This window comes from Aegilops tauschii, chromosome 5 (genome assembly GCF_002575655.3).
Source record: "Aegilops tauschii subsp. strangulata cultivar AL8/78 chromosome 5, Aet v6.0, whole genome shotgun sequence".
NCBI classification, from domain to species: domain Eukaryota; kingdom Viridiplantae; phylum Streptophyta; class Magnoliopsida; order Poales; family Poaceae; genus Aegilops; species Aegilops tauschii.
In genome coordinates this window covers 527,957,908-527,979,708 of record NC_053039.3, presented here as the reverse complement: position 1 = coordinate 527,979,708, position 21,801 = coordinate 527,957,908, and the positions used below count along the sequence as shown (strand labels likewise).

At 45.6% G+C, this 21,801-nt stretch overlaps 2 non-coding genes and 1 pseudogene across 2 annotated transcripts; all 3 read right to left on the bottom strand.

Annotated features, from left to right (window-relative positions):
- LOC109741459 (shaggy-related protein kinase delta-like) overlaps positions 1-19,552 on the bottom strand; it is a 70,452-nt pseudogene extending 50,900 nt beyond the window's left edge.
- Positions 9,392-9,611, bottom strand: LOC120965771 (small nucleolar RNA U3). The gene has a single exon (XR_005758794.1). It is a non-coding gene; the product is annotated as a small nucleolar RNA U3 (small nucleolar RNA).
- On the bottom strand, positions 13,911-14,130 carry LOC120965772 (small nucleolar RNA U3). Its single transcript, XR_005758795.1, has one exon. It is a non-coding gene; the product is annotated as a small nucleolar RNA U3 (small nucleolar RNA).
- Positions 19,553-21,801: the final 2,249 nt, after the last annotated feature.

Genomic DNA, 21,801 nt, shown 5'->3' with positions numbered 1-21,801 from the left:
AGGGGCGCGCCAAGGGGGGAGGAATCCTACTCCTAGTAGGAGTAGGTTTCCCCCTTTCCTAGTCCAAGTAAGAGAAGAGGGGAAGGAGGAGGAGGAGAGAAGGAAGGAGGGGGGCGCCGCCCCCTCCCCTTGTCCAATTCGGATTGGGGCAAGGGGGGCGTGCACCACCTCCCAGCCAGCCCTCTCTCATCTCCACTAAGGCCCATGAGGCCCAATAGCTTCCCGGGGGGGGGGGGGGGTCCGGTAACCCCCAGTACTCCGTAACTTATCCGATACGACCCGAACCATTCCAGTGTCCGAATGTAACCTTCCAATATATGAATCTTTATGCCTCGACCATTTCGAGACTCCTAGTCATGTCCGTGATCTCATCCGGGACTCCGAACAACCTTCGGTACATCAAATCACATAAACTCATAATACCAATCGTCATCAAACGTTAAGCGTGCGGGCCCTACGGGTTCGAGAACTATGTAGACATGGCTGAGACACATCTCCGGTCAATAACCAATAGCGGAACCATGATGCTCATATTGGCTCCTACATATTCTACGAAGATCTTTATCGGTCAAACCACACAACAACATACGTTGTTCCCTTTGTCGTCGGTATGTTACTTGCCCGAGATTCGATCGTTGGTATCATCATACCTAGTTCAATCTCGTTATTGGCAAGTCTCTTTACCCGTTCCGTAATGCATCATCCCACAACTAACTCATTAGTCACATTGCTTGGAAGGCTTATAGTGATGTGCATTACCGAGAGGGCCCACAGATACCTCTCCGACAATCGGAGTGACAAATCCTAATCTCGATCTATGCCAACTCAACAAACACCATCGAGGACACCTGTAGAGCATCTTTATAATCACACAGTTATGTTGTGACGTTTGATAGCACACAAGGTGTTCCTCCGGTATTCGGGAGTTGCATAATCTCATAGTCAGAGGAACATGTATAAGTCATGAAGAAAGCAATAGCAATAAAACTGAACGATCAACATGCTAAGCTAACGGATGGGTCTTATCCATCACATCATTCTCCCAATGATGTGATCCCGTTCATCAAATGACAACATATGTCTATGGTTAGGAAACTTAACCATCTTTGATTAACGAGCTAGTCAAGTAGAGGCATACTAGGGACATTTTGTTTTGTCTATGTATTCACACATGTACTAAGTTTCCGGTTAATACAATTCTAGCATGAATAATAAACATTTATCATGATATAAGGAAATATAAATAACAACTTTATTATTGCCTCTAGGGCATATTTCCTTCAGATCACGGAGATGCCGTGCGTTCGGTACTTCGATCGGTTGGATCGCGAAGACGTTCGACTACATCAACCGCGTTACTAAACGCTTCCACTTTCGGTCTACTAGGGTACATGGACACACTCTCCCCGCTCGTTGCTATGCTTCTCCTAGATAGATCTTGCGTGATCGTAGGATTTTTTTTGAAATACTACGTTCCCCAACAGTGGCATCCGAGCCAGGTCTATGCGTAGATGTTATATGCATGAGTAGAACACAATGAGTTGTGGGCGATAATAGTCATACTGCTTACCAACATGTCTTACTTTGATTCGGCAGTATTGTTGGATGAAGCGGCCCAGACCGACATTACATGACCGCGTTCATGAGACTGGTTCTACCGACGTGTGCACACAGGTGGCTAGTGGATGTCTGTTTCTCCAGCTTTAGTTGAATCGAGTTTGACTACGCCCGGTCCTTGTTGAAGGTTAAAACAACACACTTGACGAAAAATCATTGTGGTTTTGATGCGTAGGTAAGAACGATTCTTGCTAGAAGCCCGTAGTAGCCACGTAAAACTTGCAACAACAAAATAGAGGACGTCTAACTTGTTGCTATGCTTCTCCTAGATAGATCTTGCGTGATCGTAGGAAAATGTTTGAAATACTACGTTCCCCAACACCCACAACCAACCAGAGCGCACCAGGCACCCCCTGGCGCGCCCAGGTATCTTGTGCCCTCCTCGAAGGTTGGTTGGGGCCATTCTTCTGGCGCAAGAAAGATAATTTATGGAAAAAATTGTGTAAAAATTTCAACGCAATCGGAGTTATAGATCTCCGCGAATTTAAGAAACGGTGAAGGACCAAATCTGGGGAACACGAAACAGAAGGGAACAGAGAGGGAGATCCAATCTCGGAGGGGCTCCCGCCCCTCCGCGGACATGGAGGCCATGGACCAGAGGGGGATCCCTCCTCCCATCTAGGGGGGAGGCCAGGGAAGAAGAAGGAGGGGGGGGCTCTCTCCCCCTCGCTTCCGGTGGCACCGGAGTGCCACCGGGGGCAATGATCGGGACGGTGATCTACATTAACAATCTTGCTACCGTCAACACCAACTTTCTCCCCCTCTATGCAGCGGTGTAACACCTCTTACCCCTGTTGTAATCTCTACTTAAACATGGTGCTCAACTCCATATATTATTTCCCAATGATCTATGGTTATCCTATGATGTTTGAGAAGATCCGTTTTGTCCTGTGGGTTAATCGTGATCTTGGTTGGTATGGTTGTATAATTTATTTATGGTGCTGTCCTACGCCCTCCGTTCTCACGCAAACGTGAGGGGGCCCCGCTGTAGGGTGTTGGAATATGTTCATGGTTCGCTTATGGTGGGTTGCGAGAGTGACAGAAACTTAAACCCGAGTAGGTGGGGTATGACGTATGGGAGTAAAGAGGACTTGATACTTAATGCTATGGTTGGGTTTCACGACCTTAATGAATCTTTAGTAGTTGCGGATGCTTGCTAGAGTTCCAATCATAAGTGCATATGATCCAAGTAGAGAAAGTATGTTAGCTCATGCCTCTCCCTCATATAAAGTTGCAAGAATGATTACCGGTACTTGTTATCGATTGCCTAGGGACAAATAACTTTCTTGTTGACAAAAGCTCTCTACTAAAACTAACTTAGTCATGTCTTTATCTAAACAGCCCCTAGATTTTATTTACGTGCTCTTTATTATCTTGCAAACCTATCCTATCACACCTACAAAGTACTTCTAGTTTCATACTTGTTCTAGGTAAAGCGAACGTCAAGCGTGCGTAGAGTTGTATCGGTGGTCGATAGAACTTGAGGGAATATTTGTTCTACCTTTAGTTCCTCGTTGGGTTCGACACTCTTACTTATCGAAAGAGGCTACAATTGATCCCCTATACTTGTGGGTTATCAGAGCTCGCGAAGACGCTCCCATGGGGGCATGCTGCCCTCGTCCTGCTCGAGAACGTAATACCAAGTCTGTCCAGTGCCTCAGAGCTGATACGAAGCAAGCCAGGTGCGGTCCGACGCGAGCGTGCATTGCCCCCTGAAAAACTGGTCACATTGATTAAGCCAGTTCAGGGGGTCCTCGGTGCCATCGTAGGTGGCGAAGTCGAGCTTGGCGAAGCGCGGCGGCGTGTGGTTATGGCCGCCGTGGGGGTACGCCTCGTCGGCGCGGAGCAGCGAGGGGGGCGGCGCCGGGTCGGTGGCCATGGAGGTCCTGAGGTCCCCGCAGCTCCACGTCCACGCGGATATGATCTGGCAGACCGCCCATGAAGAGCTCGGCCCGCTGGCGAGCTGTCACGCCGGGCGCGTGGCACGCTAGGGCCTGGAAGCGGTCGGTGAAGTCCTGCACCGTGGAGGTGAAGGGTAGGAGGCCAAGATCCACCAGCCGGCTCCCACGTATCAGCGGCCCGAAGCGTAAGAGGCCGAGCTCGCGAAAGCGCTCCCATGGGGGCATGCCGCCCTTGTCCTGCTCGAGAACGTAATACCAAGTCTGTCCGGTGCCTCGGAGCTGATACGAAGCGAGCCAGGTGTGGTCCGACGCGAGCGTTTGTTGCCCCTGAAAAACTGGTCACATTGATTAAGCCAGTTCACGGGGTCCTCGGTGTCGTCGTAGGTGGCAAAGTCGAGCTTGGCGAAGCGCGGCAGCATGTGGTTATGGCCGCCGTGGGGGTACGCCTCGTCGGCACGAAGCAGCGAGGGGGGTGGCGCCAGGTCGGTGGCCATGGAGCCTGATACGTCCATTTTGCATCATGTTTTCTTACTGTTATTTATAATTTTTTTATCCATAATAATGCTTTTTGGAGTAATTCTAATGCATTTTCTCTCATAATTTGCAAGGAACACACCAAGAGGGAGAATTCCGGCAGCTGGAAATTGATACGTCTCCATCGTATCTACTTTTCCAAACACTTTTGCCCTTATTTTGGAATCTAACTTGCATGATTTGAATGGAACTAACCCGGACTGACGATGTTTTCAGCAGAATTGCCATGGTGTTATTTTTGTGCAGAAATAAAAGTTCTCGGAATGACCTGAAACTTCACAGCGAATATTTTTGGAATTAATAAAAAATATTGGCGAAAGAATCAAGGCCAGGGGGCCCACACCCTATCCACGAGGGTGGGGGCACGCCTACCCCCCTGGGCGCGCCCCCTGCCTTGTGGGCCCCCTGGTGCTCCACCGACCTCAACTCCAACTCTATATATTCACGTTTGGGGAGAAAAAAAATCAGAGAGAAGGATTTATCGCGTTTTACGATATGGAGCCGCCGCCAAGCCCTAATCTCTCTCGGGAGGGCTAATCTGGAGTCCGTTCGGGGCTCCAGAGAGGGGAATACATCGCCGTCGTCATCATCAACCTTGCTCCATCACCAATTTCATGATGCTCACCGCTGTGCGTGAGTAATTCCGTCATAGGCTTGCTGGACGGTGATGGGTTGGATGAGATTTATCATGTAATCGAGTTAGTTTTGTTAGGGTTTGATCCCTAGTATCCACTATGTTCTGAGATTGATGTTGCTATGACTTTGCTATGCTTAATGCTTGTCACTAGGGCCCGAGTGCCATGATTTCAGATCTGAACCTATTATGTTTTCATGAATATATGTGAGTTCTTGATCCTATCTTGCAAGTCTATAGTCACCTATTATGTGTTATGATCCGTTAACCCCGAAGTGACAATAATCGGGACCACTACCGGTGATGATCGTAGTTTTAGGAGTTCATGTATTCACTAAGTGTTAATGCTTTGGTCCGGTACTCTATTAAAAGGAGGCCTTAATATCCCTTAGTTTCCAATAGGACCCCGCTGCCACGGGAGGGTAGGACAAAAGATGCCATGCAAGTTCTTTTCCATAAGCATGTATGACTATATTCGGAATACATGCCTACATTACATTGATGAATTAGAGCTAGTTCTGTGTCACCCTATGTTATAACTATTGCATGAGGAATCGCATCCGACATAATTATCCATCATCGATCCAATGCCTACGAGCTTTTCACATATTGTTCTTTGCTTAGTTACTTCACCATTGCCACTGTTACATTTACTACAAAACTGCTACTATTACTTTTGCCACCGTTACCGTTACTTCCATACTACTTTGCTACTAAATACTTTGCTGCAGATATTAAGTTATCCAGGTGTGGCTGAATTGACAACTCAACTACTAATACTTGAGAATATTATTTGGCTCCCCTTGTGTCGAATCAATAAATTTGGGTTGAATACTCTACCCTCGAAAACGGTTGTGATCCCCTATACTTGTGGGTTATCAGAAATCTAGACCTGGAAAAGCTACGCCAGGCCACCTATTCTGCACAACTCCAAATGAGCTGAAACTTCACGGAGATTTTTTTATGGAATATTTAAGAAATACTGGAGCCAATAAACACCAGAGGAGGGCCACCAGGTGGGCACAACCCACCTGGGCGCGTCAGGCCCCCCAGGCGCGCCCTGGTGGGTTGTGGCCCCCTCGGCCCACCTCCGGTGCCCATCTTCGGGTATATAAGTGATTTTGACCTAGAAAAAATAAGGAGGGGACTTTCGCGACGGAGCGCCGCCGTCTCGAGGCGGAACTTGGGCATGAGCACTTTTGCCCTCCGGCGGAGCGATTCCGCCGGAGGAACTTCCCTCCCAGAGGGGGAAATCATCGTCATCATCATCACCAACAGCTCTCGCATCTTGGGGAGGGCAATCTTCATCAACATCTTCAACAGCACCATCTCCTCTCAAACCCTAGTTCATCTCTTGTGTTCAATCTTGTTACCGAAACTATAGATTGGTGCTTGTGGGTGACTAGTAGTGTTGATTACATCTTGTAGTTGATTACTATATGGTTTATTTGGTGGAAGATTATATGTTCAGATCCATTATGCTATTTAATGCATTGTGGAGTAACAATTAGATGATGGGTTGCGAGAGTGGCAGAAGCTTAAACCCCAGTTTATGCGTTATTTCGTAATGGACCGATTGGATCCAAAAGTTTAATGCTATGGTTAGAATTTATTCTTAATACTTTTCTCGTAGTTGCGTATGCTTGCGGGAGGGTTAATCATAGGTAGGAGGTTTGTTCAAGTAAGAACAACACCTAAGCACCGGTCCACCCACATATCAAATCATCAAAGTAGCGAACACAAACCCAACCAACATGATGAAAGTGACTAGATGAAAAATTCCCGTGTACCCTCAAGAACGCTTTGCTTATCATAAGAGACCGTTTTGGCCTGTCATTTGCCTCAAAAGGATTGGGCTACCTTGCTGCACTTTTGTTATTACTACCGTTACTTGCTCGTTACAAATTATCTTGCTATCAAACTACTCCGCTACTTACAATTTTAGCACTTGCAGACGTTACCTTACTGAAAACTACTTGTCATTTCCTTCTGCTCCTCGTTGGGTTCGACACTCTTACTTATCGAAAAAAGCTACAATTGATCCCCTATACTTGTGGGTCATCAGAGCCCCCCCCCCCCTCCCCCATGGAACGGAGGACCGTCGAGGCCAGCGTAAGGGCCGGCGAAGCTGGAGGGCCCGCCGTACTGCAGGGGTGGCGCCGGCGGCGGCTGGACGTGCGGCGGCCCCGAAACCGTCGTGTAGACCGGCTGCGAAGTCCCGGCCACCCAGGCCGGTAACGGTGACGGCGAGGGGAAACCTGACTTGGTGGATCGGTGCCCCGCCGCGGTAAGGGCCGGCCCGGAGCTGGCAGGTGGTGGCGGCGGCAGCTACAGCTGCCCGACGGACGCGGCGGAGGCCGCTAGGGGGCGGCGGCTGCCACGGCAGTGACGACGGCCCGGTTGCGGCCCGTAGGGCCCGGCCAGGTACAACCGGATGCCCTGAACCGCCTGGGCGAGATCCCGAAGTGCCCCGGACACCTCCTTCGGGGTGAGGACAGTGGGGGCGGGCGCGACGGAGGAGACCGGCGCTGGCAGGGGCAGGGCGCCGGCCGTGGTGGTCATCGGGGGCGACGAGGTGGTCGGCAGCGGGAGACACGGGGTGGGCTGCGGCATGGACATGATCGAACCAGAGCTACCTGATACCAGATTGATAGGAGCTAGGGTCCTACCAGGCCTAGACCGTAGGTTGTAGGGGTGGAAGGACGGATGACGAGGGCTTGGGCGCGGCCGGCGGCGCGACGGCGCCGTGATCGCGTGAGGAGGAGGCGGCGGCGGTGAGAGAGGCGGCTAGGGTTTAGGGTTCCGGCTCCTAAGGGGAGCCGGGCAATAGTTACGACTTATTGCTTAATTCCAAAAGGTGGCCTTACAACTGTTTATATAATCCTTGCTGCTAATAAAAATAAGATAAGTTGGGCTAAGCCCCTAACTAGACGCGCCCATTGGGCCTTCTCCGGCTATAAGTGACGCCGGTCATAACAACAACTATAAAGAGCAGACAGATTACAGATGTATGGAGAACTCCCTAACTAAAATTTTATCTGTAGCAAGAACAAAATCAGCAGAATTACGCATTAGTTAAAGCATATAATAATAAGGATGCACTAATGTGCAATTCATCCGTAATACTATCGCAGTCCCTAGAGATAAAGCTTCATACTATCACAAAAATGTGCAAATACTTATCTCGGAAAAAAATGATAGCATCTCATCGCCTTTGTGATAATAATATATACTAAGAAAATAGCACCTTACAGTTAACTAAACATACAAGAAGAAAGTTGTACTAAAAAATAAATCCAAAGACAGTAGAACTGACAGACTGGCTCAGCTGTATGCTTGAATGTCTCAGAATTCATTTTAGATTGTTAGTGAAGCCTCTAATCTGAAACTTGTAGAAAGGTCCCAATACAGTACTCAACTATTGGAACATAAGTTTAGAGCAGGGCTGAGGACAAAAAAGTGCTGCAACTAAATAGGGAACATATCACATACTGATGTATTTAGCAACCAAGAAAATTCTGTAGCATGAGCTCCACATGACAGCATGTAGTAATTTTGGTAACATGTATTCCTAGTGCAAATATTAACACTAAATAGTTTTTTGTAAAAAAGTGGAGATGGAGGACAATTGTGTAACAGTAAAGCATAACATCGTTCAGTAAAAGAACTGCCGAGTCATAAATGAGGGGCACTCTTTGATTCATTCTGTTGTACTATCTTTCCATCCGGTTTACTGGCTCTGGAACGAACTCAAGGACAAGATTAAGATAAAACCCATCCACTTTAGTGGTTAAAAATAGGTAATGCTTAAGACCGACAATGTCAGGATGGTCAAGCATATGCATAATTTACAATTCCCTGTTTTTGTACCAGTTATCTTGAAGAATCTTTTCTATGGCAACAACTTCTCCTGTTTCTCGACGTTTGGCCGGAAGAGTTGACAATAACAGGTTATATGCCTTCGACAATCAGTTGACCATAGAGGCCAGTTTAGAAAACACAAAGGCCAGAAGTTTCCCTGAAATACAACCCCAAAAGAACCAGTTCCCTGAAATACAACCCCAAAAGAAGTTTCCCTGACAGAAGTTATCATCAGAAGTTTCCCTGACAGACTATTTCATTAACCGCCATATCAGCAAATTTTGCTTCACAGCCACAATGTGGATTGTAGAGATTAATGTAGCTTTGCGTTTACCTGTTTAGGCAGACCATTTCGGCCAAGGATTGTGGTTGCAATTATGTGACCAACTTCAGCACCAGAATCTGCAACCTTATCTGGCTCAGTGTCCAGCAAATGAAGAATTGAGTCACTTCATCTAGAAACAAGGTACAAACTTGATCAACAATTTTTCCTAGGCTTTGTGTGTATAATAAGGCAGATCATCTTCTGGTCTTCTTTTTCCTCAGCCTTCTCGTTCTTCATTGATCCCAAATTATTAATTTTCTGGTCACTTCTCATTCTTGTGTTTTAGTTATCAGTGTCTCATTTCACTTGTCATTCTTGTCATCCAGCCATTAGTTCTTCAGATGTTCTGCCGCTGTTATATTATGAGCTATATACCCATGTCATAGATAATTTTAGATGTGGGATTGCAAATAGAGTATGTGGTTAAAACTGTCTAAAAATGGAAACGCAGACAATGTATAGGAGACTGGATGTAGTCTGTCAAAAATGAAAACGAGCACAAGGCAAAAATGATTTTGTAGTCTGTCAGACAACCTCTGGGCCACCCTGCACAGGCATGAGCCAAGCAGGAACGATCCTCTACAACCGTCGGATTGCCCCATCAGGGAAATCCTGGCCGTTAATCACGCTCTGGCCCAGAGGTCAGAAAGCATCAACCAGACTGAAGTGCTTGCCTCCTTATTGGTAAAGGATGCAGCGGTACGAGCCTATAGAACAGATCCTGTTCAAGTAAGGTCGTGCTACCTTCTGCCGCGTCTCGGCTTATAAGCTGGTTCCGCTCCCCTTAAACTGGCGAGGTGGGACTAATGTTGGGCGTGCAGCTGCGCAACAGCACCCCCTGGGAGCTTTTAGAAGGTCTCGCGGGTGCGCTGTGCTGGCCCTTGAGGTTGGGCTGCTGCCTGCCTAATACACAAGCCCGGCCCATCTGAGAAACATCCATCTGAGGAATGCTTTTCTTCCCCTAAAGAAAAGGAATGCTTTTCTTGGCGGGGATATCTGAGAAACTCTAAATTGTTTGACGAGCCTTAATTTCTCGCAGTTTATCAGCACACTTGTCAGTGTTAAAGCTCTCTCTGTTCCGAAAGTATGCGCCAACTACTAGAACAGAAATTGTGCATGGCACATTACCTTGTGCCACGCGCCTTAAATTACGGGAACTTGAACTCCGTGTAGTTTGGATTCATGCACTTGATCTCTTCCCTTGTTGGAGCACCCCAAGACCTGCAAGGCACTGTGACTGAACATGCCATTCAAAAGAATGCAGTTCGCAGGAGAAAACAGTTCCAAATGTCATAGTACCGGAGTGCAAGATTTCACCTTGATAATCTCGACTGGCTGATCAACTCCATTTCACCTTGCCAACACAATTATGTACCTAAGCAAATGCTCGGCATATCTGCAAAGTTACGAGATTACAGGAACAATAATTAGACGACGACTTATAACAATCACATCTTGTGCAACGAAATAATGATTCATTACACACACACACAATCAAGCAGAACCATATCCAGGGAGGCCATATACTGTCTGCATTCACTACACATGCAAGCTTTTATAAAGCTTCAAATATACTTGCAACTAACCATATTGTAGCTACAATACATCCCCAAATGAATCGACAGGGACTAGCAAACAGCACATTGTGTGCAAAAGAAGCGAGCCATCAGGGGGTCATTTAACCACCAAGAACTATCCATATGAAATGGTCCCAGTGCAGGTTAAATAAATCTGGTTATGATGGCTCTATTTCATTTTAAAAGACTCAATCGATAAGCTTAACCTTGATTCAGACAGATGAAATAAGGGAGCGAAAAAGAAGGCAGCTTTGCAGCCCAATTTATGTTAACAGACACAATGCTCCACTCAAGTCTGTCAAAGAAGGCAGCTTTGCAGCTGTTAACAGACACAATGCTCCACTCAAGTCTGTCTAGGTTTGGTTCTAAAAAAAAAGTCTCTCTAGGTTTGGCTGCACACAGGGTACAGAGTATAACAGCGAACCCCAAAGAGTATTTTTTTTCTTTACAATATTCATACGAAACAAATCGTAACCCCCTCGTCCGCCCCCATGGGCGGCCAGGGGGAAACCCTAGCCGCCGCCGCCGCCGTCGGGCGTCTCTCCCCTGCCTCCCTCACCCTCGCCGCCACCAGTAGGGCCGCCGGGCAAAGCCTGGCCGGCAAGGGCGGCGGCGGGGTATTTCTCCCCTACGCGCGATCTGGCTGGCACGGGACGGCCTGTGCGTGAAGTGGCGCCGGACTACCGTGGGGTTCGGCGGCGCTGCGGGCGGATCCTGGCGGCGGCGTGCACGACGCGCCGATGGCTGGAGTCCACGTTTGCAGCGCGGATTGGCGGCTGCGGGAGCGCTAGGAGCTGGTGGCCGCGTGAGCCGTCGCGTTCGGGTCAGATCTTTCGCTTGGACGCCGGCGGCCAGTGCGGGGTGGTGGTACTCGTCGTTGCCCAAGTTGGATTCTCTGGATCTTGAGCTTGGACGGATCTGCACTAGAGTCGCCCCATGGTGCTTTCTTTCCGGATGGTTTCGTTTCTCGGTTTGTGGCCAGATCCAGAGCAAACAGAGGTTGGTGGTACAGGTTGGGGACCGGAGGAAACTTTGGTGGGCTAGCTCGACCCGGCATCAGCGACGGCTTTGGCGTCGTTACCCTCCTTGGAGGCGAAGCCGAGGTCCCCTCCTATCCACCTCTGACCCACTCCCGGACGAAAGTCCAAAATCCGTCTTGGATTGGGCGGCGGCGGCGCCCTTAGCGTCGTGTCCTCCATGGAGGCGCCGTCTTGGGAGGCTTGGGTGTTCGGGGGAGAGGTACTGTGGGTGGTGGGCTCTACATGGCAGTTCCTGCAGCGGCGACGGTGTGGAGGTCGGCAGGTGGAGCGGCGTTGGATCTACCGTGTCGACGACGACGAGTATTGGCGACATGGTGTAGCTGATTCTCGACGACGGATGTGTCTGGATGGACGTGTGCAGGAGGAGGAAGCTGTCTGGCGTCATGGTGGCGTTGATGGCAGACAGGCCTGGCAAGTTCGGTACATCATTTTTGCTCTGAGGATGGACCGAGGGATGATGGAGGTGACGGCCCTTGCAGCGTGCGGTGCTCACTGGGAGTGTGCCAGACCGGGGTGGGACCCAATCCAGGTAGTGGCTTGGATGGGACACCCGGCTTTAGATGTTAGGCTTTGGTGCGATGTCTGTTTGGTATTAGGCCCGGACATTCGGCACACCTTCATCGAGGGGATAGGAGTAGCAACAGCGTTGCCAAGATGGCAACTTCAGGCTTATTGATGTATCAACTTGTATGGTCTTTGTGAATAATTAATAATATGGCTGCATGCATCGTCCAGATGCAGAGGCCGGAGGTACATCCTCCTTTTTTTTTAAAGTACGAAACAAATCGATGATAAGCAAATGCCAACCTACAGCATAATTAACTCATATGCAGCCTGGTTTAATAGTACTTGGCCTGCTTCAGAGGCCTGTGATTTGACTGCGGTTTCAAAAAAAAAGTATAACGTGATTGATGACCCTGAAACCTTCTGTTGGAATGGAAGCATCAAACGAATTAAATGCAATCAAGATAACTACAAAATGCAAACAGGAAAAGAATATATAAAGTAGCATCCTTATCGGAGAGGTGAGAAAATCAGGCTCCGCGAATATATAAAGTAACCGGGGATAATATGTTATTTAATATGTCAAACATCAGAGCTGAAGTGGTCCAGCAAGTGGAAAGGCTGCTTAATTCCTTCTATCATCATAGCCGATGTCAATGCAACCTCCTGACTTAGAAAAAAAAAGTAGAGCTGCAACCACCTTACTGGCTAGCCACACAATGCGGATGACTAAAAGAAATAAGGAAAGTACTGCAAGAGAGCACCAAGAAACCACAGAAAGGAAAGTCACAAGATGATCATTTTTGGAGATCCATAAAATGGTACTCCCGCTTTAAACAAATGTAAGACATTACCAACCAAATTGCACAGAATATGGTAATCTTCAGAAAGTTGTAGCATCTGAAGTCCATGACCCTCAGTAAGATGATCTGTCTCCTGCAAAAGATGGGCATATTCAGATATCTACATATAAGCACAGAAAGAACTGTCATCAATGTAACAGACTTGATGCTCAAGCATTCCATGTGTCTTGATTCCATAAAACCTCCACTTTTGTACATGGATCAAAGTTACATTATGATAAATATTTGTTACTGATCACGAGGGAACAAAGGGGGAGAACAAACATTAAACAATACTGTAGCATGAACAAGAAATATAAATCTGAACTTTCAGTATACCGTACATCATGACAACATTCTTTTTTAGAGCATTGCCATAGTTCCAACTACTTGGAGCATTGGAACCGATCTCACTTAAGGCACAAACACAGGGGAGGCGAACAGATGACAAAAACAGACTGGAATATCACTGGAACTTGCCAGACAATTCAAACACATTGTTTATGAAGATGGCAAGACCGAAAAGGAAAAAACTTGCCAGTTATCTTTGTCTCACATCCCACAGTCTTCAGTTATTATTCCTCTGTATATATTTGATTACTCTTCAGGTCCATCCGTGTTCATTATCTGATAGGCGACGCCAACGTGGCCGAGTTCAGGAAGGAGAAGCGACGGGTTGTTCGAGGTGGAGGTGGTGCTGTCGGGCGAGGTCATCTACCAGGCGCATTACACCAAGTGCAAGTTCCAGACCAGATGTGTACTCAAGCTGCAGCTCGCGCCGCGGCGTACGTCGTGTTCCATAAAGCCAAGTGCAAGGTCGCTCTGGCAGATACAGATTACAGAGACAACTGCAGTCTGACAGAACCATTGATTTGTCCCCTAAAAAAAAGAACCATTGATTTGTTCGGCTGTAGTTGCCACCGTTACATCATGAGTATATCACAGATATTTTTCAGATGTGTGTTTTGCAAATGGATTACGTGGTTAAAAGTGTCCAAAAATGAAACCGAAGACAGCCAGACAATGCACAGAACGAGAGGGTGTGTTCCGGAAAAAGAGGGCAAAAATGATTTTTAGTCTGTCAGACAACCTCTGGGCCACCCTGCACAGGCATGAGCCAAGCAGGAACGATCCTCTACAACCGTCGGATTGCCCATTCAGGGAAATCCTGGCCGTTAATCACGCTCTGGCCCAGAGGTCAGAATGCATCAACCAGACTGAAGTGCTTGCCTCCTTATTGGTAAAGGATGCAGCGGTACGAGCCTATAGAACAGATCCTGTTCAAGTAAGGTCGTGCTACCTTTTGCCGCGTCTCAGCTTATAAGCTGGTTCCGCTCCCCTTAAACTGGCGAGGTGGGACTAATGTTGGGCGTGCAGCTACGCAGCAGCGCCCCCTCTGTGTGAGCTTAGAAGGACTCGTGGGTGGCAAATCCTATTTGGCGCTGCAGGCGCCGGTTAACGTGCATTTTGTTAACGGGCGCCTGCAGCGCAACAACACCTACCGCGAGCTGGGCCGGCCCATTTTAACTGTGTTCTCGTTTTGATAAACCGAAAAAAAAAGTGATGTTTGCAGGATTCGAACAACCGACCTGCTAGTTTCAAGAACACCGCAATAACCACCGAGCCACCTCCATCAGGCTTGACACATTACCTTCTTTTGAGTTCATTAACTTACAGTCTTTTCGAATGATTTCGTTTGGTTTTTTCTTTTTTCTTTCTTTATTCGTACACTTTTTGATAAATGATAAATGCGCGAACTTTTGTCATTTTCGCTATTTTATTTGGTAAAATCGATGAACTATTTTCCAATTCGATGAACTTTTTTCTAGTTCGACGAATTTTATCAAAATCAATGAACTTTTTTTAAAACTCGTGAACTTTTTTTCAAAACTCATGAACTTTCATGAAAATCGATGAACTTTTTTCAAATGTATGAGCTCTTTTCGAAAATCGATGAACTTTTTAAAATTTTCATGAACCATTTTATATTTCATGAACTTTTTCAAAATTTTCATGAACTTTTTTCAAACTTGTGAACTTTTTTAAATTTGTTAACTTTTCTGGAATTAGTGAACTTTTTCAAATTTATGAACTTTTTTCTCGAATTAGTGAACTTCTTTCAATTAGATGAATTGTTCTGTGCAATAACATAGCGCTGCGTCCTTATATTAAGTATCTGCCTCTGTTACTAATCACATACGGCGTTTAGCTCGTGTGGCTTGTGGCACCTGTACCTGAACTGGAGATGGTGAGTGCGAAACCGGAAGAGAGCAATTTTTCTTGCGTTTTTTTGTTAAGTTTTTTTGCGTTCGCTGGTCTGCATGTTTCGTGGGCCGGCCAACACGGGGCGCTGCAGGCGCCAGGAGCGCGAACGGGCGCCTGCAGCGCCGTATAGGAGCTACCCTCGTGGGTGCTGGCCCGTGAGGTTTGGCTGCTGCTTGCTGGACACAAAGAACCCGGCCCATCTGAGAAACATCTGTCTCATGTGGCCTTTTCTTTTCTTTTAGGTTGCATCAGCTTTTCATTTTTGTTCGCTGCAATTAATTTTCCTTTTTTGTTAAATATCTGAGGAATTTCTTGGCGGGAATTTCTGAGAAACTCTAAATTGTTTTTTCAGCACTCATATTAGTTCATGCTAGATTAAACAACATGCCCGTGCAGCATTTTTGGACATACTAAAAAAAACTCATAATATATGCATATTACCTTGTGCCATGGATGAGCCTTAATTCACGGGAACTTGAACTCTGTGTAGTTTGGACTCATGCACTTGATCTCTTGTCTTGTTGGAGTATCCCAAGACCTGCAAGGCACTGTGACTGAACATGTCATTCTAAAGAATACATACAGGTTGCAGGAGAAAACAGTTTCAACTGTCATACTGCAAGATATCACCTTGATAATCACAACCGGTTGATCAACTCCGCTTTACCCAGGAAAAGGAGGCTGCGTATAAGAAAATGCCAACACAATTATGTATATAAGCAAATGCTTGGCATATCCGCAAAGTTATGAGATTACAGGAACAATGATTAGACGATGATTATAACAATCATATCAAAAAATAACTGAAGGAAAAATTCTGTTGCATGGCCGGGACCTTATATTTCTGACTTAAACAACTACAAAGACCAAACAGATTACAGATGTATGGCACAACTCATTAACTAAATTTTATCTGTAGTAAGAACAAAATCAGCAGAATTAAGAATTAGCTGAAGCATACAGTAGATGGTCTATCGTGTCTGCACTACCACAAAAATGTGCAAATACTTATCTCAGGAAAAAAAGGACTTACCTGTGTGAATATGTACTACTCCCTCTGTCCCCAAATGATACGTATAAATTCAGTCCAAAAGTCAATTCTTTCTAAGTTGACCAAATATATAGAAGAAAATGTCAACTATCACAATTTGAATAAGTAGATTATATGAAAATGTATCTAATGGTGGATATGTTGATTTTGATTTGGTATTGTTTATCGTCATATTTTTGTATATATACTTGGTCAAACTTAGAAAGCATTGACTTTTTGACAGAATTTATATGCCATATATTTAGGGACGGAGGTAGTAAGAAAATGGGACCTTATGATTAACTAAACATACAAGAAGAAAGTTATACTCCCTCCGATCCAAATTAATTAACGCAGCCTTAGTACAACTTTACTAAAGCTGCTTCAATTAATTTGGATCGGAGGGAGCACTAGAACATATATCCAAACACAGTAGAACGGACAGGCTGGATCAGTTGTATGTTTGAATTTCTCAGAATTTATTTTAGATTGTTAGTGAAACCATCAATGTGAATAACTAACCTGAGACTTGTAGATAGGTCCCAATACAGTATTCAACTATTGGAACATAAGTTTAGAGTAGAGCAGGAATGGGGACAAAAAAGTGATGCAACTAAGCAGGGAACATATCATATACGAATGTACTCGGTATTTGGTAACCAAGAAAATTATGTACCACGAGCTCCACATGACAGCATGTAGATAATTTTGGTAACAAGTATGCCTAGTGCAAAGATTATTAAAAAGTTTTTGTAGAACATTAAAGATGGAGGACAATTGTGCAAAGCATAACATCGTTCAAAAAAGTAACTGCCAAGTCATGTCAGACATAATAAGTGTATAGTTTGACATAAATTAGGGGCACTCTTTGAGTGATTCATTCTGTTGTACAATCTAGCATCCGGTTTACTGTCTCTGGAACAAACTCAAGGACAAGAATGTGATAAAGCTCATCCCTTTCGGTGGTTAAAAAGAAGTAATGCTTAAGACCAACAATGTTAGGATGATCAAGCATATGCCTAATTTGCAATTCCCTGTTTTTGTATCGCTTGTTTTGGAGAACCTTTTTTTATGGGAACCCGTTTCTCGACATTTGGCCTGAAGAGTTGACAATAACAGGTTATATGCCTTCGACAATCAGTTGAGCATAGACCAGTTCAGACAACGCAAATGTCAGAACTCAGAAGTCTACCTGAAAAACAACCCAGAAGAACCAGTTCCAACCACATGTTCAGCAATGTAACTGACTGACTATTTCATTAACCACCATATCAGCAAATTTTGCTTCACAGCCGATACCTGTTTGGGCAGACCATTTCGGCGACAGATTGTGGTAGCAGTTATGTGACCAGCTTCAGCACCAGAATCTGCAACCACATCTGGCTCAGTGTCCAGCAAATGAAGAATTGAGTCACTTCATCTAGAAACGAGGTGCAAAGTTGATCAACAATTTCCCCTAGGCTTTCTGTGAATATACATGAGCCATAACAGCGCGAAGCCAGAGCATAAAACCATGCATTCCCAAGATGTAAAACTCACTGCAAATCTAGTTTTTGTTTTTTTGCGAATCACATATGGTTGCAACGAAATAATGATTCATTACAAATATTAAAATTCAAGCAGGGCCATATCCAGGGAGGCATATACTGTCTGCATTCACTACAAATGAAAGCTTCTATAAAGCTTCAAATATTTTTGCAACTAACCAAATCTTAGCTACACTAAATGCCCAAATGAATCGACCAGGACTGACAAACAGCACGTTGTGCCCAAAAGAAGCGAACCATCAGCAAGTTACTTGACCACCAAACATTGTCCATGTGGAATGGTCCAGTGCAGGTTAAGTAGATCTGGTAATGAAGGCTCTATTTTAATTTAAAAGACTGAAATCGATAAGCTTAAGCTTGATTCAGACAGATGAAGCAAGGTAGCCAAAAAGAAGGCAGTTTTGCAGCCCAATTTATGTTAACCCACAAAATGCTCCACTCAAGTTTGTCTAGGTTCTTGACTGCACACAGAGTAGAGAGCAACACAGAAAATCCCAAAGAGTTTTTTTTCTCTATAATATCCATATAAACAAATCAATGATAAGCAAATGCCAACCTACAGTATAGTTAATTCATGTCTTGTCTAGTCTGGTTTAATAGTACTCGGCCTGTTTCAGAGGCCCATGATTTTGACTGAAGTTTCAACAAAAGATCCTGTATAAAGCGATTGATATTTTCTGTTGGAATGGAAGCATCAAGTGAATTAAATGCAATAAGGATAATTACAAAATGCAAACAGGAAAAGAAGATATAAAGTGGTGTCCCTATCAGAGAGAGAGAGAGAGAGAAATCAGGCTCTCTGATTTGAATGTACTGTGTATGATTCAGGATAATACGCTATTTAATATGTCAAACATCACAGCTGAAGTGGTCCAGCAAGCGGAAAGGCTGCTTGATACTCCCTCCGTTTTTATTTAGTCCGCGTATTAGCTTTGGTCAAAGTCAAACTTTATAAACTTTGACCAAGTTTATAAACAGAAATATTAACATCGTTCCCTCTGTATATATTTGATTACTCTTCATCCAAGTTCATTTTCTGATAGGCGACGGGGTTGTTCGAGGTGGCAGTGCGCGCTCAAGCTGCAGCTCGTGCCAGCAGACGTCGTGTTCCAGAAAGTCAAGTGCAAGAAGGGGAAAAAAAAGATTTGTAGTCTGTCAGACAACATCTGGGCCGCCCTGCACAGGCATATGAGCAAGGCAGGAACGATCCTCTACAGCCGTGGATTGCACCCATCAGAGGAATCCTGGCCGTTAATCACGCTCTGGCCCAGAGGTCAGAATGCATCAACCAGACCGCAAACTGGCGAGGTGGGACTAATGTTAGGCGTGCAGCTGCGCAGCACTGCAGCAGCGCCCCCTCTCGGTGGGAGCTTAGAAGGACTGACTCGTGCGTGCTGGGCTGCTGGCCCGTGAGGTCGGGCTCCTGCCTGCTGGATACACAGAGTCTGGCCCATCTGAGAAACATCTGTCTCGTGTGGCCTTTTCTTTTCTTTCTCGTGGCATCTGCTTTTCAATGTTTGTTCGTTGTAATTTATTTTCCTTTTTGTCAAGTATTTGAGGAAGGCTTTTTTTGGCCGGATTAACTGAGACTCTCGTCTGCTAAAAAAAACTGAGAAACTCTAAATTGATGAGCGTTGATTTTCTCACAGTTTGGGCCACCAGGACGTCTTGGGTGACGCGGCTGGCCGGCGGAGCAGGGGTTGGACTTGGTCCTTCTGCTTGGGGCTGGTTGCTCTCCTGCGCGTGCTCCGAGCCCTCTCTGTCCATGTCGAGGTGGAGGCTTGTGGCTTGGTTGGGGTGGCGGGCACGTGTTTTGGCGTCGGTGTTGAGTTGTTTGGGGATGCCGAGGCAGCGGCCCCGGATGGCGGGATCCATGATGGGCTTTCCGGCAGGCTCCCGTGGTGGCGCTGGTGCCTTCACCTCTTGGCCGTGTGGGGCGGCAAGGGTGTAGTGGCGAAGGCTCTAGCCTCCTCTGTTGATACCCATGTCTGGTGGGGTTGGCCTAACTCTCATTGTGGTGGTGATCGAGGCGCCTCCTAGTGAGTTTGGCGAGTTCCCGAGCGAAAGCTTAACACTTGGCGCCGGCACCGGTGGCACCCGCAGGTGTCATTATCTTCTTGAAGACGTAGTCGTGGGTCTCGTCCATGTGCCAAGGCTCTAGTGAAAACCCTTGTCTGTTCTCAGACTCGGCAGCGCCAACGCATTACGCCGTCACCCTCCTGGGGGCGTTGCCATGGAGTTTTGACGTCGTCGGTCGGGCCTAGACGAGGTGTTAGGCTAGCTTTGGCCTTTTTGTTATATCTTTCTATCTGCTTTGTAAGAGGGCTTTCTCACTACATTGTATCGTCCAGCCATTTATTGTACTGTGTTGTTGCTTTATATATAAAGTGGGGCGAAAGCCTGTTTCGAGAATTTTATCAAAGTTTATCAGCATCCTAGTCAACGGTAAAGCTCTCCCTGCTCCAAAAGTATGCGCCAACTAGAACACCAATTGTGCAGACCAGGCAATTTTGCATGACAAACACAATATATGCACATTACCTTGTGCCACGGACGAGTCTTAATTCAGGAGAACTCGAACTTCGTGTAGTTTGGGTTTATGCACTTGATCTCTTCCCTTGTTGGAGTATCCCAAGACCTGCGACGCACTATGACTCAACAATGTCATTGCAAAGAATGCAGGTCGCGGGAGAAAACAGTTTCAAATATCATAGTACAGGATTTCACCTTGATAAGCTCAACCAACTGATCAACTCCACTTTCCCTAGGAAAAAAGAAGATGTGTGAATGGATAAATATTTTGAGAACAAGCTAGAAAGAAAATGAAAGACTATATGCATGAATAAAACCTGCCCGAGAAGCAGTTCTGCTGTGACATAGCAGATATTCAGTCTGCCGTAAAAAAAAAGAACAAATCCATGTCAGCAGTATATTCAGTTGCACCTAATATCAGTTCTTTTTTTTTTTTTGCGGGAACCTAATATCAGTTCTGGTGCTCTGTAATATCTTGTGCAAATGTAGGAGATATTCAGCTCTCACTGGACCTGCATATATGCAAAGCATTACTTTCAAAACAATTTTGAAATCTCACTCATGACTGAAGATTTCGCGTGTTACTTGGTTAAGCTTCCTAGACACCTGACGCGGCATGTTTGGCACCTGCACCCCTCTTTTCTACAGGACAGGCCACAAATCCAGCAGAGGGTACAAAGAAAAAATAACATAAGTAGGATCTCCATAGAATACACCTTGGAAACAAGATTTATTTCTTGTTTTCCAAGTAGGCCACAGAAGGCCAGCAGCACCGGCAGAAACAATAACTCTGTCTTTGCCAGTTGCCTTTACCTGTTTAGGCAGACCATTTTGGCCACGGATTGTGCTTGCAAATATGTGACCATCTTCAGCACCCGAATCTGCAACCACATCTGGCTCGGTCTCCTGTAAATGAAGAATTGAGTCACTTCATCTAGTAAAACAGGGTGCTTATAGACGTCATGATGTCAAACAGGGCGAAGCCAGAGCATAAAACTATGCATTCCCAGGATGTAAAATACACTGCAAATCTGTGGCAGAGTGAGTCGCATACTTTTTTTTTTTGCCAAGCACATAATGCTTGCAACGAAATAATGACTCATTACACACACAGACGCAAAATCAAGCAGAGCCATATTCACTATTCAGGGAGGCCATATACCCTGTCTGCATTCACTACAAATGCAAGCTTTTATAAAGCTTCAAATATATTTGCAACTAACGAAATTGTAGCTACAATAAATCCCCAAATGAATGGTCAGGGACTAACAAAAAGCACATTGTGTCCAAAAGAAGCGAACCAACCACCAAAAAGAAAACTTGTCATACTTTACGAGGATTCTTGATAAAATGGAGTTAGCATATGTGCATAAAGCTGGTAACTGTGTAGTCCACAGTCTTTTGTTCAGATTTCACTCTCCTTTTTTAGCCACATCACTCTTTTTTTCTTAATTCATTGTTCTCTCCTTGTTCAGTACCTTAGTTATCTTCAGTCTTTAGTCTTTTCATTAGTATTCTTATTATTCTTCATTTTCGGTCTTCTTTATCTCGACCTTCTTCTCATTCTTCATTCATCTCAAATCATTATTTTT